Source organism: Nicotiana sylvestris, chromosome 6 (assembly GCF_000393655.2).
Source record: "Nicotiana sylvestris chromosome 6, ASM39365v2, whole genome shotgun sequence".
NCBI lineage: Eukaryota > Viridiplantae > Streptophyta > Magnoliopsida > Solanales > Solanaceae > Nicotiana > Nicotiana sylvestris.
The window spans coordinates 143,579,654-143,588,639 of record NC_091062.1 but is presented as its reverse complement, the minus strand read 5'-3'; the positions used below and the strand labels follow the sequence as shown (position 1 = coordinate 143,588,639).

The window sequence follows — 8,986 nt, the reverse complement described above, 5'->3', positions numbered from 1 at the left end:
GTTATCGGCATGAAAAGCCATTAAAAAGTTAAGCACTACAAGCTCAAAACTCCATGTGATAGACACCGTGTCCGTACATTTTCTCAAATGAGAATGAGATGAAATGACACTGCTGTAAATACCTAATTTTTGCTCCTTTTTTTAAAAATTTGTTTATTATGTGTGTTTGTGTAGGTTTTAGGAGTTGATTATAGTTTAATGTAAAAAGGGAATAAGAGTTGGGCTAAGTTGTGTTTTTAGCCGAAATGGGCCAAAAATCGGACCAAATCAGTGGCCCAATGGCACTGACCCGGTCCAAGATGAGGCTAGCAGTGGAGTAATTAAAAGACGTAGTTTCATAGTGAAGCTACGCCATTTCATTTAGTGATCCAAGGATCGGATCTCAGCCATCTATAGTGTTGTGATCGGACGACTCTCATTCAATCACAACACAGGTATTTAATACCTTAATTACCCAAAATTTTGAATCGCCACCACCAGCAGAACACCCCAAACCACTCCATTCTTACACCGTTTTCTCCTCTCGTCCTACTCTACCCGATTCCTATTGAATATTGATAAAATGTAATTCCTATTTAGTTGGGTAATTAGCATATTTCAGGTTTAGTTGAGTCAAAGCATATCTTTATTAGTAGTTTAGCGGGTAAATTAGTGGTTAAGTTAGTGGGTCATGTTCAGACAGTTATCTCTTAGTAAGTTAGACTAAATCTCTAGATAAAGGGTGCTATGTAGCTTTATTTTTTTCGTGAAACTAAGTAACAAAAATTTCTCTGCATTAAACAGTCTTCTTCTATAATAGTTTTCTTGCTTCTTCTTCAATTCCCCCAACAATTTTTGTATCAGAGCGAGGTGAGAAGTGAGAGAGTGGAACTCCACAAATTACCAACCTTATGTTCTTTTTTCTCTTTTTCCAGGTTAGGTCAAACTGGGAAGGTAAAGTAAGAGCAAAAAAAAAAAGAGTCAAAATTGAGGGAAAAGAATGGCTCCCAATAGAGCATCCACCACTTCTCAGCAACTAATTCATACTTTTAATGGGGATAAATATGAATTTTGGAGCATATAAATGAAGACTTTGTTCAAGTCTCAAGAATTGTGGGACTTGGTGGAGAATGGCTATGTTGAGGAAAACGAAGCTCAAAGACTACAGGAGAACAAAAAGAAGGACTCCAAGGCCCGGTTTTACATCCAGCAAGCTATGCATGAGTCAATTTTCTCCAGAATTGTTGTTGCATAGACCTCAAAAGAAGCATGAGAGACTATAAGAAAGAATTCGCGGCTCAACAAAGGTAATGATTGTTAAACTCCAGTCACTCCGGCGTGATTTTGAAAATTCATCGATGGAAAGTAGTGAATCTGTGCAAGACTACTTATCTATGGTGACTGCAATTGTTAGTCAAATGAAGTGCAATTGTTAGTCAAATGAAGGCATATGATGACACAATTAGCGATGAAGTTGTTGTCTCTGAAGCTCTAAAAAGTCTTAATAAACGATTTGACCATATTGTAGCTGCTATTGAGAAGTCCCATGATTTATCTACTATACCTTTAATGAATTGATAAGTTCCTTGCAAGCTCATAAGGATAGACTGTATGCCTCTCATGAGAAGGGCGAAGATAAGGCATTTCAAATGAAGGGGGAGTCTTCTTTTAAAGGCAAATCAGAAGTTTCAAATGTTAGAGGGCATGGAGGCAGAGGTGGTTTTCGTGGTCGAGGTCGTGGCAGAGGACAAGGTCAATTTGGTGGTCAGAACCGACAGTTCAAGAGCACCATTCAATGTCGCTATTGCAAAAAGTTCGGCCATAAGGAAGTTAATTGCTGGGCTAAACAAAAGGATGACCAAAAGCATGCCAATTTCATGGAGAAACCACAATAGGAGAGTAATCTGTTCATGGCTCTCTCCTCTATAGGTGCTGGTTTGAATGGTGTCTGGTTCATTGACAGTGGTTGTTCTAACCACATGTCTGGCACAAGGTCGTTGTTCAAAGAGCTTGATGAATCGAAGAAGTCAGAAGTTCGGCTAGGAAATGATAAAGCAATGAAAGACGAAGGGAAAGGTACAGTTGCCTTAAAAACTTCTCAAGGTAATATTAAACTTCTCCATGATGTGCAGTATGTTCCTTGTTTAGCTCATAACCTATTGAGTGCTGGGCGATTGATGACTTGTGGATACTTTATTCTATTTGATGACAACTCTCGTAGCATTCAAGATAAAAAAATCAGGTCAAAAAATTGTTAATGTTCAAATGACTCAGAACAAAATGTTTCCTCTTGAAGTTTCTAATGTTAAAAGTTATGCATTAGTTGCCAAAGGTGGTATAGAAGCTAACTTGTGACTTGCAGTATGGTCATTTGAATATAAAGGGGTTGCAATTATTAGGTCACAAAAATATGGTTCTTGGTTTGCCTAAAATTGATGCTCTTGAATTTTGTGAAGGAGGTGTGAATGGGAAGCAAAATAGAAATTCATTCCCTGTAGGCAAGTCCTGGAGAGCTTCTATTTGTCATGAGTTGGTGCACGCTGATTTGTGCGGCCCTATGAGTGTTGAGTCCTTAGGTGGAAGTCGATACTTTCTACTTTTTACTAAGGATTATAGTCGAATGAGTTGGGTATATTTCTTTTAATTCAAATCTGAAACGTTTGAATATTTTAAGAAATTTAAGTCTTTTGTTGAGAGGCAAAGTGGCTATAGAGTCAAGACTCTTCTAACAGATAGAAGTGGCGAGTTTATGTCAAATAAGTTCAACTCTTTTTGTGATGAAAATGGTATTCACAGAGAGCTCATAGCACCATATACACTGGAGCAGAATGGTGTAGCCGAACGAAAGAACCAGACAGTTGTTGAGATGGGTAGAAGCATGATGCAAGCCAAAGGTGTACCAAAGTGTTTCTAGGCTGAAACTGTTGCCACAACTGTCTATTTGCTGAATATTTCACCCACCAAGGCTGTTCTTAATCAAACACCATATGAAGCATGGAAAGGTAACAAGCCTAAGGTAAGCCACTTATGCATCTTTTGATGTATAGCTTATGCTTTGGTGAATTCACAGGATCAACATAAGCTTGATGGAAAATCTGAAAAATGTATCTTTGTTGGCTATAATGCACAATCCAAAGCTTATAAGCTATATAATTCAGTGAGTGGCAAAGTTGTAATCAGTAGAAATGTTGTGTTTAATGAAGATGCAACCTAGAACTTCAATTCCGGGAATGTGAATATATAAATTGGCACCTACTGATGATGTTTTTAATCAAGAATCTGCAGCAGACTCTACTCCAGGGAACTCATCTAATTCTTCTCGAGCAAGTAGCGGTCTTTCTCCTCCTCAGTCAAGCACCTCTTATCCAGCAAGTGATCACTCCTTAACTCCACAAGGAAGCGGCAACAATTTTTCTCCATCAGACTCTTCCAACGAGACTCCACCAACAAAATTCAGATTTTTGAGGAAAATTAATGAAATTGCTCTTTTGATTTGTATGTTGCAGAACCCACTTGTTTCAAGGAAGCTGCTGAGATTGAAGAAAGGAAAAATGCAATGATAGAAGAGCAATTGAGCAGAATCAGACATGGGAGTTGGTGGATCTACTAGATGGCAAAGAACCCATTGGACTCAAATGGGTGTTCAAAATAAAGTATCATGCAGACGGGAGCATACAGAGATACAAGTGAGGCTGGTAACTAAGGGATATGCACAATATCAAGGTATTGATTATGATGAAACGTTTTCACCTGTTGCTCGCTTTGAAACAGTGAGAATGCACTTATCTTTGGCTGCTACATTAACCTGGCCCGTTTATCAATTTGATGTTGGATCTGCATTCTTAAACAGGGATCTAGAAGAGGTTAAGTTTCCCAACCTGAGGGTTTTGTTATTACAGATGATAAGAGCAAAGTGTACAAGCTATAAAAGGCTCTTTATGGGCTAAAACAAGTGCCACGGGCGTGGTACAACAAAATTAACTCGTATTTCCTAAAGAACATATTTGAAAGGAGCGAGAGCGAGCCTACATTGTATGTAAAGAAGTAAGGTATGAGTGATTTTCTGGTAGTTTGTCTGTATGTTGATGACATGATTTATACGGGATCATGTAAAACTTTGGCGGCTGAATTTAAATCATGTATGATGAAGGAGTTTGAAATGTCATATTTAGGTATCATGCAATATTTTCTTGGTCTTCAAGTGAAACATGAAGAAGATGGTATTTTTGTTTCACAAAGAAAGTATGCAAAAGATCTTCTGCTTAGGTTTGGTATGCAGAATTGTAAAGTGGCTGCTACACCCATGAATGCAAATGAAAAATTGCAGCTTGAATATGGCATCGATCCTGCTGATCCAAGTTTATTACAGAAGTTTGATTGGAGGTTTGAATTACCTAACACACACGTCCTGATATTATGTTTTCGGTTAGTGTGTTATCTAAGTATATGCATAGTCCTACGAAGCAACATCTTGGTGCTGCTAAAAGGGTTTTGCGATATGTTGCTGGGACCGTTGACTTTAGGATTTGGTACTCTAAAGATGCAGACTTCAGCTTGATTGGTTATAGTGACAGTGATTGGGCAGGAAGTATAGATGACAGAAAGAGTACATCTGGAAATGTTTTCAGCTTTGGATCTGGAGCAATTTCGTGGTGTTCGGAGAAGCAGAACGTGGATGCATTATCGTCGTCGAAAGCAGAATATGTTATTGTAACTTCAACAGCTTGTTGGGCCATATGGTTGTGAAGATTGTTAGTTGATGTCTGCCATCAGCAAGAGGGTGCAATGAAAATACTTTGTGACAACAAGGCAACGATTGCAATGACAAAGAATTCGACTTTTCACAGCAGAACAAAGCATATTGACATCCGTTATCATTTCATTTGCAACCTCACAGCAAAAGGAGAAATAGAGTTGAAGTTTTGCAGTACAAGGGATCAAATTGCTGATGTCCTTACTAAGGCACTCCCACAAGTCAAGCATGATTATTTTCGGTAGTAACTAGAAACTTGAAGTCTATAGTTTTGAATCAAGGGGAGTGCTGAATATTGATTCAAAAAATGTAATTCCTATTTAGTTGGGTAATTGGCATATTTCCGATTTAGTTGAGTCGAAGCATATCTTTATTAGTGGCTTAGTGGATAAATTAGTGGTTAAGTTATCAGTTAGTAAGTTAGACTAAACCCCTATATAAGGGTGCTATGTAAGCTTTGTTTTCTATGTAACTAAAGAAAAGTTCTTTGCATTAAACCGTCTTCTTCTATAAGAAATTTCTTGCTTTTTCTTCAATTCCCACAATAATTCCGCACCCCAAAACCTTCAAAACCCTCCCAAAAACCATATATCTCACAAAAATCGAAATCCTAGCGTTCCCGTTTTCTTCAAATTCATGAGGATTGAGTCATCCCCTTCGCCCAACACATACAGACATATAGAGCTCGACTCGATCTCCGGTGACTCGAATTCCAGCGAAGCTTCCGTTCACTCCTGCTGCCGCCTTCCTCCACCCCACTGACTCGAGCTCTTTTAGCCGTTTTCGACCAAAAACCCTCTTTTCTTTCCATTATGCTGCTGAAAATATTTATTTCAGCGTCTGTTGGAACACATCAAGTGTTCCAAGGTCGGACAACCGCTCGTCTTTGTCCCCGGCGTCTGCTGGCTACTCGATTTGGCCTCGAATGTCCTGAACTTTGTATAAACTGCGAACCCTGATCCTTTCCCGTGAGGTTTTGATTTTTCTGTTTCTCTATCGTTTGTTTGTAGCTTTGTTGTAGTTTAATTTCTGTTTATATCATTTTAGTTTAACGTTCCTATTTAGCCTAATTTCTGATTTCGCTGTTGTTTAAGATAATCGATTTTGATCAAATATGTCACTGTTAACACGGTTTGCCTAATCGTTATGTTTTATTTTTGTTTCTTGTCATTGGTATTGGTAGTTGCTTTAACTGAAATCTCAAATCCATCATTCCCCGCCTCTTTAATTTCTGATTTTGATGGTACTTAGGAATAACGTTTAGGTTCTGATAACCAACGATTCAGTTTGCTTATGTTAGTATATTTGGAGTGTGGCGATGATGTTTAGTCGCTCGTTAGGCTTAAATCACCTATCGGATTGCAGTTTCAAGTTGTCTTTCCTGCGTTGTCATGTTTTAGTTTAAGTTAGTAATTGTGTGTTTAAAAATTCAGTGTTAGTACTAATTAACCCGACTAAGTTTTGAAGTAGTCTTTTAGTATAGGTAGTTATATGCTTAAGTCTTGTTGATCCCTACTAGTTGACTCTTAACCAATTGTCATGATCTAAAATCCCACCATATGAGTCGTGATGACATTTAGTATCTAAGACTAAGTAAGCCGATTATAATAACAATTCAAGCCATTTTTTTTAAAGGATAATCGAAACCAACAGCAAAAATTAAGATACAACCTCCCAAGACTGGTAGTACTAACGAACTCTAAGTTAATATATGAAATGATTTGAAGGAAATTAAATATACATTACTGCTCGAATAATTATTAACAGTACAATAAGAGGGAAAGACTCCAAGGGACTACGACGACCAAACAGCCCTACCTTGAATCCTTGCGATCACTCTCTAACTCTGTCCGAGTCCTACATCTCCAATACCTGGCTCTGTACATAAAAAAATGTACAGAAGTGTAGTATGAGTACATCACAACGGTACCCAGTAAGTATCAAGACTAAACTCGGTGGAGTAGTAACGAGGTACAGTCAAGACACATCTAATAACATGTGCAATATAGCATACCAAAATAATAGGAAACAAATAGCAATGATAGCAACAATTATCAACTAGTGATATAAACAACACGACAACAGGAACACCAAAAATATTGCTCAATAAATAATGAATACAAGTACAACCATTTAATCAAGTCCTTTAATTACAAATCTTTCATAATCAACAAGTGACATACATAGCAGGACAACAAGAACACCATAAATATTGCTCAACAAATAATGATTACAAGTACAACCATTTAATCAAGTCCTTCAATTACACATCTTTCATCTAAAAGTTTTCCAAATAATAATCTTTAGAATATAATACTTACCAATACATATATTTCGAATATACTTCCTTCAAATAAATATCTTTCGAATCTAATTCTTAGAAATAATATTTTAAATATAATTCTTTCAAATAAAAGTCACATTGTGACACCTCATTTCACAATCATAAAAATACGGGTCTCAGCCCACCTTCATATTTTTCGTAATACGGGCCTCAGCCCACTTTCATATTTCCACGGCACCTCGTGCCCATATTTCTATCACAATTGCACGGACAACTCAAGTGCCAAAAATATCAATATATAAAAAAATATGCACGATCAATTTACTTTACAAATAGTTTGAGTGAAGAAAATGATATTGCACTTAAATTAAAGCATCATATAAACTATTGATTTGGATGTAAAACTTATTAATTTAAAACATAATAGTAATTTTTTTATTTAAAACAACTCAATCATTGAAAATCACTAAAAACCAAAAATATAAATCTTCAAAGTCTTGTACTAAAAAGTCAAAGCCAACACAATGCAACAAGGAGCACAAAACACATAATAATAATAATAATAATAATAATAATAATAATAATAATAATAATAATAATAATAATAATAATAATAATAATGTCAACTAGTACATCACGAAAGAAGATAAGAATTTACATATTAATGAAACAAAATCACCAAAGACAAGAATATAAACAAAGAAATATCAACAACGCACTTCCGAGGTACCGCCTCGTAGTCCCAAATCATAAATAAATTCACAATATCTCATTTCCTTATATCACCGCGGGAGCCTTCACATAGAATTTTAAAGAAAATATTTTCCCCGAAATAGCGTCCCTCGTTTTAGCCACCCTTATCACACCGCATGACTTCTAGTAGTTCCCCTACTAGCCACGCGTTTCAAGCCACCCTTATCTCACCGCATGCGTTTCAACACTCTGGCCTTATATCACCGCATGCATATCAATATCACACTATTTCACAAATCGCACCTCAAGTGCCCAATATCACAACATAATACAACTTGCACCTCAAGTGCCCAATTACGCTAACATTATGTGGGGGAATTTCCCCTTAAGCATTGAGTCTTATGTGGAAATTGTGTGATTGAAAACCATGTACGCGAGGTGACGAGTACGTACTTGGTTTATATGTGCAAATTATATCGGTTAAAATTCGTATACAACCTTATGTATTAAATTGGAAAATTGTTGGGACTTATTAAATCTCTTACTTGTCATGTCTCATTCCTTATTTGTCTAGATTATTTTTATATGATAATTTGGTGCGATTGCTACTTGACTTTTATGTGAACTCTGTGTTTGTTTGAGTTGCTGTTTTTATGGAAATAATTTTCATTATTGATTTTATCTACATACAATTTAAATGAGAAATTTAGTTAATAAGATGAATAAATCTATTTATTTCATGAAGTTGTGAATTAAAAAAAATGTTGTCCCTTGATGAATTTCTTTTCAGTCCATGTTGTTGAAATTGATATTGAGTTATAAAGGTTGTAAATCATATTGAGGCGAAGTGTTACACTATCTCAATCCAATAATTGACATTTTTCGTCGATTATCCAACTCTGAATGGTTCGAATCTAGCCAAAAATAATTCAATACAATCAACACAAATTATTGGAATCAATCCCATATGAAAATACCAAATTTTCCAATAAAATCCGAAATTAGATCAAAAATCGTCTGTGGGGCCCACGTCTCGGAATCCGACGAAAGTTACAAAATATGAACGCCCATTCAACCACAAGTCCGACCATACCAAAATTACTAAATTCTAACAACAAATCGACCTCCAAATCTTAAATCTAAGGTATAGAGAATTTCTACCATTTTCAACCCAATTCACTAATTTCATGATAAAAACAGCAATAGATTCATGTATTTAACCAAAATCGAGTTAGAATCACTTACCCCAATCCATATGGTGAAAATCGCCTAAAAAA

At 36.2% G+C, this 8,986-nt stretch overlaps 1 long non-coding RNA gene across 4 annotated transcripts; it reads left to right on the top strand.

Moving 5' to 3' along the window:
* Window positions 1-457: 457 nt before the first annotated feature.
* On the top strand, window positions 458-5,261 carry LOC104240428 (uncharacterized). Of its 4 annotated transcripts, none has more exons than XR_011400266.1 (4): window positions 458-564; window positions 915-2,995; window positions 3,256-3,702; window positions 3,830-5,261. It is a non-coding gene; the product is annotated as an uncharacterized lncRNA (long non-coding RNA). The 4 variants fall into 4 exon arrangements; XR_011400265.1 differs by having other exon boundaries at window positions 459-564; window positions 915-2,082; window positions 2,776-3,702; XR_714412.2 differs by having other exon boundaries at window positions 915-3,702.
* The last annotated feature ends 3,725 nt before the right edge of the window (window positions 5,262-8,986 follow it).